This window comes from Zootermopsis nevadensis, unplaced genomic scaffold (genome assembly GCF_977971745.1).
Source record: "Zootermopsis nevadensis isolate Lab colony 2312 unplaced genomic scaffold, Znev_1.0 Znev_ptg000009l, whole genome shotgun sequence".
In the NCBI taxonomy this organism is placed as follows: Eukaryota; Metazoa; Arthropoda; class Insecta; order Blattodea; family Termopsidae; genus Zootermopsis; species Zootermopsis nevadensis.
In genome coordinates this window covers 1,593,977-1,616,233 of record NW_028259141.1, presented here as the reverse complement: position 1 = coordinate 1,616,233, position 22,257 = coordinate 1,593,977, and the positions used below count along the sequence as shown (strand labels likewise).

Below are 22,257 nucleotides of genomic sequence, written 5' to 3'. Positions count from 1 at the left end.
TTCATATTGTGCATTCTTTGTATGAAAGTTGAAATGACGTCACCATGGGTAGTCAGGGGTCACGGTCTGAGGTCTTGGGCCTTGTGCCGCTTGGTCACTGGGACCGTGGGTTTGTTACCCACTCAAGCTATGTATGTCTGTCCGCGTTTTTTTGTGTTGTGCTGCCCTGTGATGGGCCGATGCCTCGTCCAACCAAAATATCTGTAGATCAAAACCAACGAAAAATTTGGGACCCCCAGTGCTCAGGCACTTGAAGAACCGGTCGTTCCCAGTATCCAAAGTATGTTAAGTGTGCACAGTCAGAGTGTCTGGTGGCTTTATTTCTCGAAGTACTTGAAAATTATAGTTACGAAACTTGGTATTTGTGGGCATAGTAGTGGGGGGAATACATTAAAACTTGTGCATTTTTTGTTATGTGCTGTATTAATCTAATTGACCTCTGTTTCACATTAATCTTAAATCAAACTCATTAGTTGGTAACAGAATTGCTCACCGTACAAAAAAATGGCGCTTGATACGAAATTTGTATATCTCACTCTCGTTAAAATGTGTAACTTTTATTACCACTTAATGAGATAAAAGAAATTCAATTGGCCTCTGCAGGATCATGTCTGTAGTAGATCCGTCAAATGGAACTACGGTTCGAGTCGGGTTCTGGCCTCTCATAACATCCGAGTCCAAGCGTTTCTATTCTGGGTAGTCATTTTCCAGTTGCGGCGTCTGAGAAAACTGACAGCGTCTTCCTTTTCTGCATCCTCACATCCCTTCCATTGCTTCCGACTGGTTGACTGCTCTAAGGGCTTTCTTTGGGATGTGATCTGGTGGTAGTCGCTGAATATGTCCAGGTGATCGTAGCCTTTTAAGTTTGACAAAGGTAACAAGATCATAAAGTTCTTTGTTGTATCTGATTCTCCAGTGTCCATCTTTGTTCACTGATCTAAAATCCGCCCAAGTATCTTTCTTTCAAAGGTATTTGTAACAACCTCTGAATTCTTGGAAGGCTTTCAGCTTTTGCTTCCGTAGGTGAGGACTGTTCGGATTAAGGTCTCATACAGCCTTATTTTGGATTTCTTATGCTTATCACAGCTTTTTATTATTGCATGCAGTGAATATTATGCATTGCTTTAGGCTCCCCTGGATTTCCTCAAGCTCGTAATTATTGTCAGTGGTACATGAACCTAGGTAAATAAGATTATTGACCATCCTGATATTATGGTCACCAATTCTGAGCCATTGGCCTTTGTTGGTTCTAGAGTGTGTCTGAATCATTTCTTGAGTTTATTGACATTTTGAACTGAGACCTGTTTCTTTGGCAGCTTTCTTGAGTTCCTGTTAAGTTTCTTTGATTGCCCTGATATTCCTGTTCAGAAGGCAGATGTCTCCTGCGTAACCCACCATCTGTGTTGCATGATGTTCTGGTGTGCCTTTAAAGTTTGCAGATAGTTTACTGATAGCATATTCCAGTGCCAGATTAAGTAGGGATGGGGCCACCCCTTCACCCTGATTAAGGTCCTGCGTAATTTTTAATGGGTCTGTTAATTGAGCTTGGGTTTTCACGTGGCCAAGATGTAGACGAAACCTCGGCGGCTAACGCGCGTCTCGCGACTTTGTTTGAAAAACCATTATAAGCGTCTGTCTTGTTGTAACTTGTGAGTGTACATAATGTAAGATTTAGTTCAATGTATATTGAGGAGGCTTGCATGCTCAAATGACCCTTAGGGCTATGCCAGCCGGAGCTTCAGCTCATGGTAAGGTCACCCAAGCCGGACAGGTTTAAGGCAATGCGCCAGACTAAGAGTGATACTCTGGTCCTCCAGGTTGGGGGTTGGGCTTAAGGCTAACAACCTTTCACCGTAAAAACAAACAACAAACAAATTAACTGTGCCTCCGACCAGGACGGACTCTTTGGCATTTCAATGGCAATTGATATGGATATGGGATTTGGAACGTGGAACATTTGGAGTCTCTGTAAGGCTCAGGCACTGAAATCAGTGAGTAGGGAATTAGAGAATTATAAGTTGGACTTAGTGTCAGTGCAAGAAGTGCGATGAGAGGGGAGGGCAGAATCCCAGTGGACAGTTTTACATTTTTCTATGGAAAGGGAAATGACAATCATCAGATACGGATGGGTTTTTTTTGTTCATAGCAAAGTTAGGGCTGCAGTTAAGAGAGTAGAATTTGTTAGTGACCGGTTGTCTTACGTAATTTTGGAAGGACGTTGGTGCAACATCATTGTCCTTGATGTTCATGCCCCAACTGAGGACAACACCGATGATATCAAGGATAGCTTTTATGAAGAATTGGATTCAGTATTTTATACATTTGGCAAGTATCACATGAATATTCTGCTAGGATATTTCAATGCAAAAATTGGGAGGGAGGATATCTTCAAACCCACAATAGGCAGCGAGAGTCTCCATGCACTTAGTAATGTTAACGGTGTTAGAGCAGTAACCTTCGCTACATCAAAAGATTTAATTGTAAAAAGTACAAAAATTCCACACCGTGATGTTCATAAATACACTTGGACTTCTCCAGATGGCAGCACACACAATCAAATAGATCATGTATTAGTAGATAAGAGAAGGCAAACAAATGTAATTGATGTGAGATCATTCAGAGGAGCAGATTGTGACACTGATCATTATCTGGTGGTAGCAAAAGTGAGGGAGCGGCTTTCAGTAAGTAGACGAACTAAACAAAATTTTGACACAGAAAGATTTGATTTGAAAAATTAAGTGAGGGAGAGGCGAAGGAACAATATCAAGTTGAAATTTCGAACAGGTTTCAAATTTGAGAGACAAATGAAAATAATGAATGTGTGGACATCAACAGGGAGTGGGAAAATGTCAGAAACTGCATCAAATTTTCAGCCAAAGAGAAACTAAATAAACCGTGGTTTGATGAAGAATATTCCAAATTAAAAGATCGAAGGAACCAAACAAAACAAATGCGAATAATCTATGTAACGTGAGATGTGAGGCTAGTAGAACCTCTAGGAATAAGAAAGGGAATATCTGAAGGGCAAAATTGCTGACCTTGAGACAAATAATAAGGAAAAAAATATCAGAGACCTGTACAGAGGCATTAATAACTTTAAGAAAGGATATCAACCCCAGACCAATTTCGTAAAGGATGATAGTTGCAATTTCCTTGCAGATCCAATACAAATTCTGAATAGGTGGTAAAATTTCTTTAGCGAGCTCTTAAATGTTCATGAGACTGGTGATATTAGACAGATTAAAATACATACAGCTGAACTGTTGGTGCCATAACCTAGTTTAGGTGAAGTTGAACTAGCCATTGGGAAGTTGAAAAGTTATAAATCTCCAGGTATTGATCAGATTCCAGCAGAAATTTCGCTGTTATCAATCTCATACAAAATTCTATCAAACATTCTTTAGGCAAGATTAATTCCATATGCGAATGAAATTATTGGGGATCATCAGAGTGGGTTCAGGCGAAACAGATCAACGATTGATCAGATCTTTTGCATTCGTCAGATACTAGAGAAAAAATGGGAGTTCGGTGGGACCGTACATCAATTATTTATAGATTTCAAAAAAGCATCTGACTCTCTTATGGGAGAAGTGTTATACAATATTCTTATTGAATTTGGTATAACAAAGAAACTAGTGAGTCTAATAAAAATGTGCTCAAATGAAACCTGTAGCAAAATTCGAGTAGGTAAATATGTACCTGAGACATTCTTCATCAAGAACGGTCTAAAACAAGGAGATGCTTTGTCTTCCTTGCTCTTTAACTTTGCGCTAGAATATGCTATCAGGAAAGTCCAAGACGAGGGTTTGCAATTGAATGGGACACATCAGCTATTGGCATTTGCTGATGTTAATTTATTGGGGGACGATATGAATACAATAAAGAGGAACGCAGAATTTTTACTGGAAGCTAGTAGACAGGTGGGGCTAGAAGTAAATTCAGAAAAAACTAAGTACATGTTAGTATCTCGTCATCAGAAGACAGGCGGGCAAAATTATCTTAGGGTGGCTAATAAGGCCTTTGAAAGGGTTACAAAGTTCAAATATTTGGGAACAACAATAACAAACAACAGACGATGACGTGCAGTCCCTCGACATTGATTTGCTGGCATTCAAGACGTGATGCGCGCGGGTTTATAGAGGTTGTTGCAATCGAGCGTCGAAAGCTATGGTTCTGTGCTCTACCCGGTAGGTTGCGTCAGTGTTTGAGTTCTGCATGTCCTTGGGTGTCTACGTAGAAGAATGTTCGATATATGAAGTTGTATCTGCTCGCCATCTCGTTCTGGATAGGATTGTTTCACGCTAGGCAACTGTCGTAAATAATTTCTGACAAATTTCGAATTTCGAATCTGAGATAGGGCATTAATACACATATCAAAATTTTATTTTAAGATGTATGGAGATATGTATCGCAGGAAGTAAATGTTGCTAATTATCCCGATGAACATATTTGTTTGAGTACCAACGTCCGAAAGTTTGAACTTAAAAAGGTGAATATCTCTTAGCTAAATTCCAAGGCAAACATTGAATCACGGAGACTGCACTGCCTCTCGACGAAAATCAATAACGACTGATTTTCACTTCCGGGGCTGACATCAATCTCACGTATTTGAAAGCCGATGTACAGGTCTGTCCAATCGAATGGATCCACGTCGTTTTCTGTTTAGTTTTCTCTCCGTTAGAGTTCGTAAATTTGTGATCTCTTCTGTCGTCCAACCGCTACGTAGAATGGTTATTGATTTACCTGACTGCAACAGCACGCCATCACCAGTCTAATTCGGAAAGTATTTTTACACATGCTGCCATCTGTACGCTACATTCAATGCGTACGAACAATTGCATAATTTCCGAAATGGTTTTTGATCTTTGCAATTCATATTGCATATTTATTTGTTGTTTTTCTTAATTTCCGTCACTTGAATTTGTTTGGATTCAATTTTAATCCCCTTATTTACGTATGGTGATTTCTGTGCGCCAATCCTTACGTATGAAGCTACATGGCGCTTACATAACCTTAGTCACTATCAGTTTCTTCGCCATAAAAATATTTCTACACTCATTATGTGCATTTTTTAGTCTTATGACGTATCTGTGCACGTATAGGCACCAGTTAGAAAACATAAAGAAACGTTTTTGTGCGTAATTCCTTGTTGATCAAGTCGGATGTTGGTAATCGTGGCCGATTTCGCGTTTCTTCCACCTCGGGACTTTTATACCTTCGTGTGAATTTATTACAAGTGTTGCGACACGAAAGAGTATGAAATTTTATTACTCACCTGTGGCACGACGTCCATACAAAATTTCAGCAATTTCCGACCATCCATGGTTTTTTCGAAAATTCGTGCACTGGTCGTCATGCTCAGCTGACGCAGATTACCGCTATAGGGTTGAGTTAGGTTAGCTTAGGTTAATGGGGAATCTGCGCAGGTGATGCGCAGTGACGTGTGCAAGTTGTCTAGGTTACGGCATAGTATGAGTTCTATTATCGATTGCGGGATATTAAAAACTCGAATATTTCAATGTTCTCAAATTATAGAACAATCTTGTGTTTTAGTCACTACCATACCTTTACACTTGAAAAAATGTTACATTGGTTGTCTACCTGTGGACCTCGCAACACAATAGGCTCACGTCACTTATCCATGTCTTTACACAGTTGTAGTTGTTGAATTGCATGTGTGGTCTACTTACGCTTAAGAAATATTAATACACATGTTAAAATTGTATTTTAAAATATTTCGAGTGCATAACTCCTTCATCATTTAGTGGATGTTGGTGATCGTGGCCAATATCGCGTTTCTTCCACCTCGCGACTTTGATGCATTCGTGTGAATTTATTACAAGTGTTGTGGCACGAAAGTGTATGAATTTTTATTACTTATACGTGGCACGACGTCCATACAAAATTTCAGCATTATACGACCTTCAATGGTCTATTTCGAAAATTAGTGCTCAGGTCGCCATGTTCAGCTGACTCAGAATATCCATGTTCGGTTGCCCTGGCTTAGTTAGGTTAGGTTAATGGGTTTTGTTGACATTTGACATAGGACACCAATAGGTTACCACATGTTTGACGTGCGCCACGAATTCTGCGCCCACCAAGCATTGCAATTAATGTACCAGAGATTTATATTCATTTTTTTGTGAGGCGATTTATATTAATATATGACGTACTATCATTCAAGTATGTTAATTCCGATCTTTCGTTACATGATACTTATTTGTAGTTAGTTAGATTGGGTCATCGTTACGCATGAATCTGCTACGTATTTGCGTCAACATCTACACTGCATCAGTTTTGCAAGAAATAATTCTCGTGGAAATATTATGTAATTTTAGACGTGTTATGATGTATTACATGCTTATAATCACTATTTGTATCATATGGGGATTGTGTGAGCGCGTAATATCGTTATTGATAAGTGGTGGCCGACTTTGCGCATCCTCCACCTCACGACTTTGATGCTTTCGTGCGAATTTATAAAAAGCGTTAAGACATAATAGAGTATGAATATCATTAACTTACCTGTGGCATGACGTCCATACAAAATTTCAATAATTTCTGAGCATCCATTCGCTTTTTGCAAAATTCGTGCACAGGAAACCATTTTGCACTGATCGATATTACCCTGTTTTGGTTGGTTTGGGTTAGGTTAGGTTAGTGGGGCACCTGCGCAGACGTTGGTGCGCAGTGCAGTCGTATGACGTGCGCATGTGAGGGCACCTTGAGCTCGTTATGGTTAATTGTAAATTATTAAACATTCAAAAATTCGATTCCGTCGATTTAAAAAGTATATTATATTCTGGGCTTCACTTTCATATCTAATTTAATTTTTTAACAAGGATATTTTATTGGGCACATACTTTAAGTAATTTCAAGTACACCAATCACTTATCACTTAAATATGATGTTATTGAATATTTCATTGTGGAAGTATATATGTTGTCACACGAAGAATTTATTAAAATATTTATTGAATTTTATATTACACTACATGTAATTACTACAGTGACCCCAGTCATCGTTATAAAGAATAAATGTTCTCAAATTACATAGGTCGAGCTTCTGCAGATACGCGATATCTGTATATGATTTACGTGTTACTAACTCGTAAAAACGTCTTTACTGAGCACACATGTCATGCAAATGTCCTTTCACTGAAGTCGTATGTCTCAATGTGGCGAACCGCACATATTCTTGCATGTTATGTTAGATTGGTGTTTCACTTGTTTCTATTCTCACACGTCACCGAGAAGACATCCTTACACTGAGATTCACTGTAGGTAGCACCCGTTAATACGTGATTGAACGGTGGTAATTAATCTTGTTAATGGTCCTTAAGAACTCTATTTCTAGAGCACAAAATTATGTTGATACTGACCGACCGAAATCAAATAATTCCAACCGTAGTTTAATGACGACTATTCAATCGGGACCAGCCGACTGTTCCAAGACAGAATCAGTACTGCCTGACTTCTGATTGGTCCACGATGCCATTCGAAAGTATTGATTTCTTTCCATTGAGGTCATCACAGATGGCACGTCTTATCTTTGGTTCCGTATTTTTCCGATAGACTGCGTCTTTGTGTTTGTACGTCGTGTGCTCGAGTAAATGTGAGGCAATATTTTCGATATATTTCGTTGACATTTGACATAGGATACCAATTTGTAACCACAAGTTTGACGTGCGCCACGAATTCTGCGCCCACCAAGCATTGCAATTAATGTACCAGAGATTTATATTGAGTTTTTTGTGAGGCGATTTATATTAATAAATGACGTACTATCGTTTACGTATGTTTATTCCGATTCTTTCGTTACATGATACTTATTTATAGTTAGTTAGATTGGGTCATCGTTACGCATGAATCTGCTACGTATTTGCCTCAACATCTACACTGCATCAGTTTTGCAAGAAATAATTCTCGTGGAAATATTATGTAATTTTAGACGTGTTATGATGTATTACACGCATATAATCACTATTTGTGTTATATGGGGATTGTGTGAGCGCGTAATATCGTTATTGATAAGTGGTCGTGGCCGACTATGCGCATCCTCCACCTCACGACTTTGATGCCTTCGTACGAATTTATAAAAAGCAATAAGACATAATAGAGTATGAATATCATTACCTTACCTTTGGCATGACGTCCATACAAAATTTCAATAATGTCTGAGCATCCATTCGCTTTTTCCAAAATTCGTGCGCAGGAAACCATTCTGCACTGATCGAGATTACCCCGTTTTGGTTGGTTTGGGTTAGGTTAGGTTAGGTTAGTGGGGCACCTGCGCAGACGTTGGTGCGCAGTGCAGTCGTATGACTTGCGCATGTGAGGGCACCTTGAGCTCGTTATGGTTAATTGTAAATTATTAAACACTCAAAAATTCGATTACGTCGCTTTAAAAAGTATATTATATTCTGGGCTTCGCTTTCATACCTAATTTAATTTTTTAACAAGGATATTTTATTGGACACATACTTTCAGTAATTTCAAGTACCCCAATCACTTATCACTTAAATATGATGTTATTGAATATTTCATTTTGGAAGTATATATGTTGTCACACGAAGAATTTATTAAAATATTTATTTAATTTTATATTACACTACATGTAATTACTACAGTGACCCCAGTCATCGTTATAAAGAATAAATGTTCTCAAATTACATAGGTCGAGCTTCTGCAGATACGCGATATCTGTATATGATTTAGGTGTTACTAACTCGTAAAAACGTCTTTACTGAGCACACATGGCATGCAAATGTCCTTTCACTGAAGTCGTATGTCTCAATGTGGCGAACCGCACATATTCTTGCATGTTATGTTAGATTGGTGTTTCACTTGTTTCTATTCTCACACGTCACCGAGAAGACATCCTTACACTGAGATTCACTGTAGGTAGCACCCGTTAATACGTGATTGAACGGTGGTAATTAATCTTGTTAATGGTCCTTAAGAACTCTATTTCTAGAGCACAAAATTATGTTGATACTGACCGACCGAAATCAAATAATTCCAACCGTAGTTTAATGACGACTATTCAATCGGGACCCGCCGACTGTTCCAAGACAGAATCAGTACTGACTGACTTCTGATTGGTCCACGATGCCATTCGAAAGTATTGATTTCTTTCCATTGAGGTCATCACAGATGGCACGTCTTATCTTTGGTTCCGTATTTTTCCGATAGACTGCGTCTTTGTGTTTGTACGTCGTGTGCTCGAGTAAATGTGAGGCAATATTTTCGATATATTTCGTTGACATTTGACATAGGATACCAATTTGTAACCACAAGTTTGACGTGCGCCACGAATTCTGCGCCCACCAAGCATTGCAATTAATGTACCAGAGATTTATATTGAGTTTTTTGTGAGGCGATTTATATTAATAAATGACGTACTATCGTTTACGTATGTTTATTCCGATTCTTTCGTTACATGATACTTATTTATAGTTAGTTAGATTGGGTCATCGTTACGCATGAATCTGCTACGTATTTGCGTCAACATCTACACTGCATCAGTTTTGCAAGAAATAATTCTCGTGGAAATATTATGTAATTTTAGACGTGTTATGATGTATTACACGCATATAATCACTATTTGTGTTATATGGGGATTGTGTGAGCGCGTAATATCGTTATTGATAAGTGGTCGTGGCCGACTTTGCGCATCCTCCACCTCACGACTTTGATGCCTTCGTACGAATTTATAAAAAGCAATAAGACATAATAGAGTATGAATATCATTAACTTACCTGAGGCATGACGTCCATACAAAATTTCAATAATGTCTGAGCATCCATTCGCTTTTTCCAAAATTCGTGCGCAGGAAACCATTCTGCACTGATCGAGATTACCCCGTTTTGGTTGGTTTGGGTTAGGTTAGGTTAGGTTAGTGGGGCACCTGCGCAGACGTTGGTGCGCAGTGCAGTCGTATGACTTGCGCATGTGAGGGCACCTTGAGCTCGTTATGGTTAATTGTAAATTATTAAACACTCAAAAATTCGATTACGTCGCTTTAAAAAGTATATTATATTCTGGGCTTCGCCTTCATACCTAATTTAATTTTTTAACAAGGATATTTTATTGGACACATACTTTCAGTAATTTCAAGTACCCCATTCACTTATCACTTAAATATGATGTTATTGAATATTTCAATGTGGAAGTATATATGTTGTCACACGAAGAATTTATTAAAATATTTACTTAATTTTATATTACACTACATGTAATTACTACAGTGACCCCAGTCATCGTTATAAAGAATAAATGTTCTCAAATTACATAGGTCGAGCTTCTGCAGATACGCGATATCTGTATATGATTTACGTGTTACTAACTCGTAAAAACGTCTTTACTGAGCACACATGGCATGCAAATGTCCTTTCACTGAAGTCGTATGTCTCAATGTGGTGAACCGCACATATTCTTGCATGTTATGTTAGATTGGTGTTTCACTTGTTTCTATTCTCACACGTCACCGAGAAGACATCCTTACACTGAGATTCACTGTAGGTAGCACCCGTTAATACGTGATTGAACGGTGGTAATTAATCTTGTTAATGGTCCTTAAGAACTCTATTTCTAGAGCACAAAATTATGTTGATACTGACCGACCGAAATCAAATAATTCCAACCGTAGTTTAATGACGACTATTCAATCGGGACCAGCCGACTGTTCCAAGACAGAATCAGTACTGACTGACTTCTGATTGGTCCACGATGCCATTCGAAAGTATTGATTTCTTTCCATTGAGGTCATCACAGATGGCACGTCTTATCTTTGGTTCCGTATTTTTCCGATAGACTGCGTCTTTGTGTTTGTACGTCGTGTGCTCGAGTAAATGTGAGGCAATATTTTCGATATATTTCGTTGACATTTGACATAGGATACCAATTTGTAACCACAAGTTTGACGTGCGCCACGAATTCTGCGCCCACCAAGCATTGCAATTAATGTACCAGAGATTTATATTGAGTTTTTTGTGAGGCGATTTATATTAATAAATGACGTACTATCGTTTACGTATGTTTATTCCGATTCTTTCGTTACATGATACTTATTAATAGTTAGTTAGATTGGGTCATCGTTACGCATGAATCTGCTACGTATTTGCGTCAACATCTACACTGCATCAGTTTTGCAAGAAATAATTCTCGTGGAAATATTATGTAATTTTAGACGTGTTATGATGTATTACACGCATATAATCACTATTTGTGTTATATGGGGATTGTGTGAGCGCGTAATATCGTTATTGATAAGTGGTCGTGGCCGACTTTGCGCATCTTCCACCTCACGACTTTGATGCCTTCGTACGAATTTATAAAAAGCAATAAGACCTAATAGAGTATGAATATCATTATCTTACCTGTGGCATGACGTCCATACAAAATTTCAATAATTTCTGAGCATCCATTCGCTTTTTCCAAAATTCGTGCGCAGGAAGCCATTCTGCACTGATCGAGATTACCCCGTTTTGGTTGGTTTGGGTTAGGTTAGGTTAGGTTAGTGGGGCACCTGCGCAGACGTTGGTGCGCAGTGCAGTCGTATGACTTGCGCATGTGAGGGCACCTTGAGCTCGTTATGGTTAATTGTAAATTATTAAACACTCAAAAATTCGATTACGTCGCTTTAAAAAGTATATTATATTCTGGGCTTCGCTTTCATACCTAATTTAATTTTTTAACAAGGATATTTTATTGGACACATACTTTCAGTAATTTCAAGTACCCCAATCACTTATCACTTAAATATGATGTTATTGAATATTTCAATGTGTAAATATATATGTTGTCACACGAAGAATTTATTAACATATTTATTTAATTTTATATTACACTACATGTAATGACTACAGTGACCCCAGTCATCGTTATAAAGAATAAATGTTCTCAAATTACATAGGTCGAGCTTCTGCAGATACGCGATATCTGTATATGATTTACGTGTTACTAACTCGTAAAAACGTCTTTACTGAGCACACATGGCATGCAAATGTCCTTTCACTGAAGTCGTATGTCTCAATGTGGCGAACCGCACATATTCTTGCATGTTATGTTAGATTGGTGTTTCACTTGTTTCTATTCTCACACGTCACCGAGAAGACATCCTTACACTGAGATTCACTGTAGGTAGCACCCGTTAATACGTGATTGAACGGTGGTAATTAATCTTGTTAATGGTCCTTAAGAACTCTATTTCTAGAGCACAAAATTATGTTGATACTGACCGACCGAAATCAAATAATTCCAACCGTAGTTTAATGACGACTATTCAATCGGGACCAGCCGACTGTTCCAAGACAGAATCAGTACTGACTGACTTCTGATTGGTCCACGATGCCATTCGAAAGTATTGTTTTCTTTCCATTGAGGTCATCACAGATGGCACGTCTTATCTTTGGTTCGGTATTTTTCCGATAGACTGCGTCTTTGTGTTTGTACGTCGTGTGCTCGAGTAAATGTGAGGCAATATTTTCGATATATTTTGTTGACATTTGACATAGGATACCAATTTGTAACCACAAGTTTGACGTGCGCCACGAATTCTGCGCCCACGAAGCATTGCAATTAACGTACCAGAGATTTATATTGAGTTTTTTGTGAGGCGATTTATATTAATAAATGACGTACTATCGTTTACGTATGTTTATTCCGATTCTTTCGTTACATGATACTTATTTATAGTTAGTTAGATTGGGTCATCGTTACGCATGAATCTGCTACGTATTTGCGTCAACATCTACACTGCATCAGTTTTGCAAGAAATAATTCTCGTGGAAATATTATGTAATTTTAGACGTGTTATGATGTATTACACGCATATAATCACTATTTGTGTTATATGGGGATTGTGTGAGCGCGTAATATCGTTATTGATAAGTGGTCGTGGCCGACTTTGCGCATCTTCCACCTCACGACTTTGATGCCTTCGTACGAGTTTATAAAAAGCAATAAGACATAATAGAGTATGAATATCATTAACTTACCTGTGGCATGACGTCCATACAAAATTTCAATAATTTCTGAGCATCCATTCGCTTTTTCCAAAATTCGTGCGCAGGAAGCCATTCTGCACTGATCGAGATTACCCCGTTTTGGTTGGTTTGGGTTAGGTTAGGTTAGGTTAGTGGGGCACCTGCGCAGACGTTGGTGCGCAGTGCAGTCGTATGACTTGCGCATGTGAGGGCACCTTGAGCTCGTTATGGTTAATTGTAAATTATTAAACACTCAAAAATTCGATTACGTCGCTTTAAAAAGTATATTATATTCTGGGCTTCGCTTTCATACCTAATTTAATTTTTTAACAAGGATATTTTATTGGACACATACTTTCAGTAATTTCAAGTACCCCAATCACTTATCACTTAAATATGATGTTATTGAATATTTCATTTTGGAAGTATATATGTTGTCACACGAAGAATTTATTAAAATATTTATTTAATTTTATATTACACTACATGTAATTACTACAGTGACCCCAGTCATCGTTATAAAGAATAAATGTTCTCAAATTACATAGGTCGAGCTTCTGCAGATACGCGATATCTGTATATGATTTAGGTGTTACTAACTCGTAAAAACGTCTTTACTGAGCACACATGGCATGCAAATGTCCTTTCAATGAAGTCGTATGTCTCAATGTGGCGAACCGCACATATTCTTGCATGTTATGTTAGATTGGTGTTTCACTTGTTTCTATTCTCACACGTCACCGAGAAGACATCCTTACACTGAGATTCACTGTAGGTAGCATCCGTTAATACGTGATTGAACGGTGGTAATTAATCTTGTTAATGGTCCTTAAGAACTCTATTTCTAGAGCACAAAATTATGTTGATACTGACCGACCGAAATCAAATAATTCCAACCGTAGTTTAATGACGACTATTCAATCGGGACCCGCCGACTGTTCCAAGACAGAATCAGTACTGAGTGACTTCTGATTGGTCCACGATGCCATTCGAAAGTATTGATTTCTTTCCATTGAGGTCATCACAGATGGCACGTCTTATCTTTGGTTCCGTATTTTTCCGATAGACTGCGTCTTTGTGTTTGTACGTCGTGTGCTCGAGTAAATGTGAGGCAATATTTTCGATATATTTCTTTGACATTTGACATAGGATACCAATTTGTAACCACAAGTTTGACGTGCGCCACGAATTCTGCGCCCACCAAGCATTGCAATTAATGTACCAGAGATTTATATTGAGTTTTTTGTGAGGCGATTTATATTAATAAATGACGTACTATCGTTTACGTATGTTTATTCCGATTCTTTCGTTACATGATACTTATTTATAGTTAGTTAGATTGGGTCATCGTTACGCATGAATCTGCTACGTATTTGCGTCAACATCTACACTGCATCAGTTTTGCAAGAAGTAATTCTCGTGGAAATATGTAATTTTAGACGTGTTATGATGTATTACACGCATATAATCACTATTTGTGTTATATGGGGATTGTGTGAGCGCGTAATATCGTTATTGATAAGTGGTCGTGGCCGACTATGCGCATCCTCCACCTCACGACTTTGATGCCTTCGTACGAATTTATAAAAAGCAATAAGACATAATAGAGTATGAATATCATTAACTTACCTGAGGCATGACGTCCATACAAAATTTCAATAATTTCTGAGCATCCATTCGCTTTTTCAAAAATTCGTGCGCAGGAAACCATTCTGCACTGATCGAGATTACCCCGTTTTGGTTGGTTTGGGTTAGGTTAGGTTAGGTTAGTGGGGCACCTGCGCAGACGTTGGTGCGCAGTGCAGTCGTATGACTTGCGCATGTGAGGGCACCTTGAGCTCGTTATGGTTAATTGTAAATTATTAAACACTCAAAAATTCGATTACGTCGCTTTAAAAAGTATATTATATTCTGGGCTTCGCTTTCATACCTAATTTAATTTTTTAACAAGGATATTTTATTGGACACATACTTTCAGTAATTTCAAGTACCCCAATCACTTATCACTTAAATATGATGTTATTGAATATTTCAATGTGGAAGTATATATGTTGTCACACGAAGAATTTATTAAAATATTTATTGAATTTTATATTACACTACATGTAATTACTACAGTGACCCCAGTCATCGTTATAAAGAATAAATGTTCTCAAATTACATAGGTCCACTTCTGCAGATACGCGATATCTGTATATGATTTACGTGTTACTAACTCGTAAAAACGTCTTTACTGAGCACACATGGCATGCAAATGTCCTTTCACTGAAGTCGTATGTCTCAATGTGGTGAACCGCACATATTCTTGCATGTTATGTTAGATTGGTGTTTCACTTGTTTCTATTCTCACACGTCACCGAGAAGACATCCTTACACTGAGATTCACTGTAGGTAGCACCCGTTAATACGTGATTGAACGGTGGTAATTAATCTTGTTAATGGTCCTTAAGAACTCTATTTCTAGAGCACAAAATTATGTTGATACTGACCGACCGAAATCAAATAATTCCAACCGTAGTTTAATGACGACTATTCAATCGGGACCAGCCGACTGTTCCAAGACAGAATCAGTACTGACTGACTTCTGATTGGTCCACGATGCCATTCGAAAGTATTGATTTCTTTCCATTGAGGTCATCACAGATGGCACGTCTTATCTTTGGTTCCGTATTTTTCCGATAGACTGCGTCTTTGTGTTTGTACGTCGTGTGCTCGAGTAAATGTGAGGCAATATTTTCGATATATTTCGTTGACATTTGACATAGGATACCAATTTGTAACCACAAGTTTGACGTGCGCCACGAATTCTGCGCCCACCAAGCATTGCAATTAATGTACCAGAGATTGATATTGAGTTTTTTGTGAGGCGATTTATATTAATAAATGACGTACTATCGTTTACGTATGTTTATTCCGATTCTTTCGTTACATGATACTTATTTATAGTTAGTTAGATTGGGTCATCGTTACGCATGAATCTGCTACGTATTTGCGTCAACATCTACACTGCATCAGTTTTGCAAGAAATAATTCTCGTGGAAATATTATGTAATTTTAGACGTGTTATGATGTATTACACGCATATAATCACTATTTGTGTTATATGGGGATTGTGTGAGCGCGTAATATCGTTATTGATAAGTGGTCGTGGCCGACTTTGCGCATCCTCCACCTCACGACTTTGATGCCTTCGTACGAATTTATAAAAAGCAATAAGACATAATAGAGTATGAATATCATTAACTTACCTGTGGCATGACGTCCATACAAAATTTCAATAATTTCTGAGCATCCATTCGCTTTTTCCAAAATTCGTGCGCAGGAAACCATTCTGCACTGATATAGATTACCCCGTTTTGGTTGGTTTGGGTTAGGCTAGATTAGGTTAGTGGGGCACCTGCGCAGACGTTGGTGCGCAGTGCAGTCGTATGACTTGCGCATGTGAGGGCACCTTGAGCTCGTTATGGTTAATTGTAAATTATTAAACACTCAAAAATTCGATTACGTCGCTTTAAAAAGTATATTATATTCTGGGCTTCGCTTTCATACCTAATTTAATTTTTTAACAAGGATATTTTATTGGACACATACTTTCAGTAATTTCATGTACCCCAATCACTTATCACTTAAATATGATGTTATTGAATATTTCAATGTGCAAGTATATATGTTGTCACACGAAGAATTTATTAAAATATTTATTTAATTTTATATTACACTACATGTAACTACTACAGTGACCCCATTCATCGTTATAAAGAATAAATGTTCTCAAATTACATAGGTCGAGCTTCTGCAGATACGCGATATCTATATATGATTTACGTGTTACTAACTCGTAAAAACGTCTTTACTGAGCACACATGGCATGCAAATGTCCTTTCACTGAAGTCGTATGTCTCAATGTGGCGAACCGCACATATTCTTGCATGTTATGTTAGATTGGTGTTTCACTTGTTTCTATTCTCACACGTCACCGAGAAGACATCCTTACACTGAGATTCACTGTAGGTAGCACCCGTTAATACGTGATTGAACGGTGGTAATTAATCTTGTTAATGGTCCTTAAGAACTCTATTTCTAGAGCACAAAATTATGTTGATACTGACCGACCGAAATCAAATAATTCCAACCGTAGTTTAATGACGACTATTCAATCGGGACCAGCCGACTGTTCCAAGACAGAATCAGTACTGACTGACTTCTGATTGGTCCACGATGCCATTCGAAAGTATTGATTTCTTTCCATTGAGGTCATCACAGATGGCACGTATTATCTTTGGTTCCGTATTTTTCCGATAGACTGCGTCTTTGTGTTTGTACGTCGTGTGCTCGAGTAAATGTGAGGCAATATTTTCGATAAATTTTGTTGACATTTGACGTAGGATACCAATTTGTAACCACAAGTTTGACGTGCGCCACGAATTCTGCGCCCACCAAGCATTGCAATTAATGTACCAGACATTTATATTGAGTTTTTTGTGAGGCGATTTATATTAATAAATGACGTACTATCATTTACGTATGTTTATTCCGATTCTTTCGTTACATGATACTTATTTATAGTTAGTTAGATTGGGTCATCGTTACGCATGAATCTGCTACGTATTTGCGTCAACATCTACACTGCATCAGTTTTGCAAGAAATAATTCTCGTGGAAATATTATGTAATTTTAGACGTGTTATGATGTATTACACGCATATAATCACTATTTGTGTTATATGGGGATTGTGTGAGCGCGTAATATCGTTATTGATAAGTGGTCGTGGCCGACTATGCGCATCCTCCACCTCACGACTTTGATGCCTTCGTACGAATTTATAAAAAGCAATAAGACATAATAGAGTATGAATATCATTAACTTACCTGTGGCATGACGTCCATACAAAATTTCAATAATTTCTGAGCATCCATTCGCTTTTTCCAAAATTCGTGCGCAGGAAACCATTCTGCACTGATCGAGATTACCCCGTTTTGGTTGGTTTGGGTTAGGTTAGGTTAGGTTAGGTTAGTGGGGCACCTGCGCAGACGTTGGTGCGCAGTGCAGTCGTATGACTTGCGCATGTGAGGGCACCTTGAGCTCGTTATGGTTAATTGTAAATTATTAAACACTCAAAAATTCGATTACGTCGCTTTAAAAAGTATATTGTATTCTGGGCTTCGCTTTCATACCTAATTTAATTTTTTAACAAGGATATTTTATTGGACACATACTTTCAGTAATTTCAAGTACCCCAATCACTTATCACTTAAATATGATGTTATTGAATATTTCATTTTGGAAGTATATATGTTGTCACACGAATAATTTATTAAAATATTTATTTAATTTTATATTACACTACATGTAATTACTACAGTGACCCCAGTCATCGTTATAAAGAATAAATGTTCTCAAATTACATAGGTCGAGCTTCTGCAGATACACGATATCTGTATATGATTTACGTGTTACTAACTCGTAAAAACGTCTTTACTGAGCACACATGGCATGCAAATGTCCTTTCACTGAAGTCGTATGTCTCAATGTGGCGAACCGCACATATTCTTGCATGTTATGTTAGATTGGTGTTTCACTTGTTTCTATTCTCACACGTCACCGAGAAGACATCCTTACACTGAGATTCACTGTAGGTAGCACCCGTTAATACGTGATTGAACGGTGGTAATTAATCTTGTTAATGGTCCTTAAGAACTCTATTTCTAGAGCACAAAATTATGTTGATACTGACCGACCGAAATCAAATAATTCCAACCGTAGTTTAATGACGACTATTCAATCGGGACCAGCCGACTGTTCCAAGACAGAATCAGTACTGACTGACTTCTGATTGGTCCTCGATGCCATTCGAAAGTATTGATTTCTTTCCATTGAGGTCATCACAGATGGCACGTCTTATCTTTGGTTCCGTATTTTTCCGATAGACTGCGTCTTTGTGTTTGTACGTCGTGTGCTCGAGTAAATGTGAGGCAATATTTTCGATATATTTCGTTGACATTTGACATAGGATACCAATTTGTAACCACAAGTTTGACGTGCGCCACGAATTCTGCGCCCACCAAGCATTGCAATTAATGTACCAGAGATTTATATTGAGTTTTTTGTGAGGCGATTTATATTAATAAATGACGTACTATCGTTTACGTATGTTTATTCCGATTCTTTCGTTACATGATACTTATTTATAGTTAGTTAGATTTTGTCATCGTTACGCATGAATCTGCTACGTACTTGCGTCAACATCTACACTGCATCAGTTTTGTAAGAAATAATTCTCGTGGAAATATTATGTAATTTTAGACGTGTTATGATGTATTACACGCATATAATCACTATTTGTGTTATATGGGGATTGTGTGAGCGCGTAATATCGTTATTGATAAGTGGTCGTGGCCGACTTTGCGCATCCTCCACCTCACGACTTTGATGCCTTCGTACGAATTTATAAAAAGCAATAAGACATAATAGAGTATGAGTATCATTAACTTACCTGTGGCATGACGTCCATACAAAATTTCAATAATTTCTGAGCATCCATTCGCTTTTTCCAAAATTCGTGCGCAGGAAGCCATTCTGCACTGATCGAGATTACCCCGTTTTGGTTGGTTTGGGTTAGGTTAGGTTAGGTTAGTGGGGCACCTGCGCAGACGTTGGTGCGCAGTGCAGTCGTATGACTTGCGCATGTGAGGGCACCTTGAGCTCGTTATGGTTAATTGTAAATTATTAAACACTCAAAAATTCGATTACGTCGCTTTAAAAAGTATATTATATTCTGGGCTTCGCTTTCATACCTAATTTAATTTTTTAACAAGGATATTTTATTGGACACATACTTTCATTAATTTCAAGTACCCCAATCACTTATCACTTAAATATGATGTTATTGAATATTTCAATGTGGAAGTATATATGTTGTCACAGGAAGAATTTATTAAAATATTTATTTAATTTTATATTACACTACATGTAATTACTACACTGACCCCAGTCATCGTTATAAAGAATAAATGTTCTCAAATTACATAGGTCGAGCTTCTGCAGATACGCGATATCTGTATATGATTTACGTGTTACTAACTCGTAAAAACGTCTTTACTGAGCACACATGGCATGCAAATGTCCTTTCACTGAAGTCGTATGTCTCAATGTGGCGAACCGCACATATTCTTGCATGTTATGTTAGATTGGTGTTTCACTTGTTTCTATTCTCACACGTCACCGAGAAGACATCCTTACACTGAGATTCACTGTAGGTAGCACCCGTTAATACGTGATTGAACGGTGGTAATTAATCTTGTTAATGGTCCTTAAGAACTCTATTTCTAGAGCACAAAATTATGTTGATACTGACCGACCGAAATCAAATAATTCCAACCGTAGTTTAATGACGACTATTCAATCGGGACCAGCCGACTGTTCCAAGACAGAATCAGTACTGACTGACTTCTGATTGGTCCACGATGCCATTCGAAAGTATTGATTTCTTTCCATTGAGGTCATCACAGATGGCACGTCTTATCTTTGGTTCCGTATTTTTCCGATAGACTGCGTCTTTGTGTTTGTACGTCGTGTGCTCGAGTAAATGTGAGGCAATATTTTCGATATATTTTGTTGACATTTGACATAGGATACCAATTTGTAACCACAAGTTTGACGTGCGCCACGAATTCTGCGCCCACGAAGCATTGCAATTAATGTACCAGAGATTTATATTGAGTTTTTTGTGAGGCGATTTATATTAATAAATGACGTACTATCGTTTACGTATGTTTATTCCGATTCTTTCGTTACATGATACTTATTTATAGTTAGTTAGATTGGGTCATCGTTACGCATGAATCTGCTACGTATTTGCGTCAACATCTACACTGCATCAGTTTTGCAAGAAATAATTCTCGTGGAAATATTATGTAATTTTAGACGTGTTATGATGTATTACACGCATATAATCACTATTTGTGTTATATGGGGATTGTGTGAGCGCGTAATATCGTTATTGATAAGTGGTCGTGGCCGACTTTGCGCATCCTCCACCTCACGACTTTGATGCCTTCGTACGAATTTATAAAAAGCAATAAGACATAATATAGTATGAATATCATTAACTTACCTGTGGCATGACGTCCATACAAAATTTCAATAATTTCTGAGCATCCATTCGCTTTTTCCAAAATTCGTGCGCAGGAAGCCATTCTGCACTGATCGAGATTACCCCGTTTTGGTTGGTTTGGGTTAGGTTAGGTTAGGTTAGGTTTGTTTAGTGGGGCACCTGCGCAGACGTTGGTGCGCAGTGCAGTCGTATGACTTGCGCATGTGAGGGCACCTTGAGCTCGTTATGGTTAATTGTAAATTATTAAACACTCAAAAATTCGATTACGTCGCTTTAAAAAGTATATTATATTCTGGGCTTCGCTTTCATACCTAATTTAATTTTTAACAAGGATATTTTATCGGAGACATACTTTCAGTAATTTCAAGTACCCCAATCACTTATCACTTAAATATGATGATATTGAATATTTCAATGTGGAAGTACGAGGGTCGCTCATTAAGTAATGCCCCACATTTTTTTCCTCAGAACATATTTATTCAAGATGGCTCAAATTTAGTGACAATATAAATCAATGTTTCCTTTACACATACTATTTTTCCACATAGTCCCCATCAACTTGTACGGTTTTACGCCAGCGTGGAACAAGTGCATGCATGCCTTGCCGGTACTAGCTCTTGTCCTGTGCACGTAGCCATGTCCTCACTGCTTGAATATCGCTCTCGTCATCTTCAAACCTTGTTCCGCGGATAGCATCTTTAAGTTGCCCAAAGAGATGGAGTCGGAGGGTGGATGGGGCAGCACCGTTCAACCAAATTTGGTGATTTCTTTCCGGGTTCTCGGACTTGTGTAAGGGCGTGCATTGTCATGCAGGAGCAAAATTTCTGCTGGATGCTTGTGAGGCCGAACTCGTCGGAAACGCTTCTTGAGGGTTTCCAGGGTCATAATGTACGCGTCTGAATTGATGGTCGCACCTCTTGGCATCACATCCACAAGAATGACCCAATCACTGTCCCAAAAGACAGTCATCATGACCTTTCCGGCGGAGGGAGTTGTCTTGAATTTCTTCTTTCTCTGTGATTGAGGATGATGCCACTCCATCGACTGCCTTTTTGTCTCCGGCTCAAAGTGGTGTATCCAGGTTTCTTCACCTGTAATGATCCGGGACAGAAAGATCTCTCCCTCAGCATCAAAACGCTCCAACAATTCAGAAGAA

The 22,257-nt window shown here is 38.1% G+C and overlaps 1 protein-coding gene across 1 annotated transcript in view; it reads left to right on the top strand.

Annotated features, from left to right (window-relative positions):
- The window catches only part of LOC110840124 (uncharacterized), a 184,138-nt gene that overhangs the window by 3,608 nt on the left and 158,273 nt on the right, over nucleotides 1-22,257 (top strand). The window lies entirely within an intron of this gene.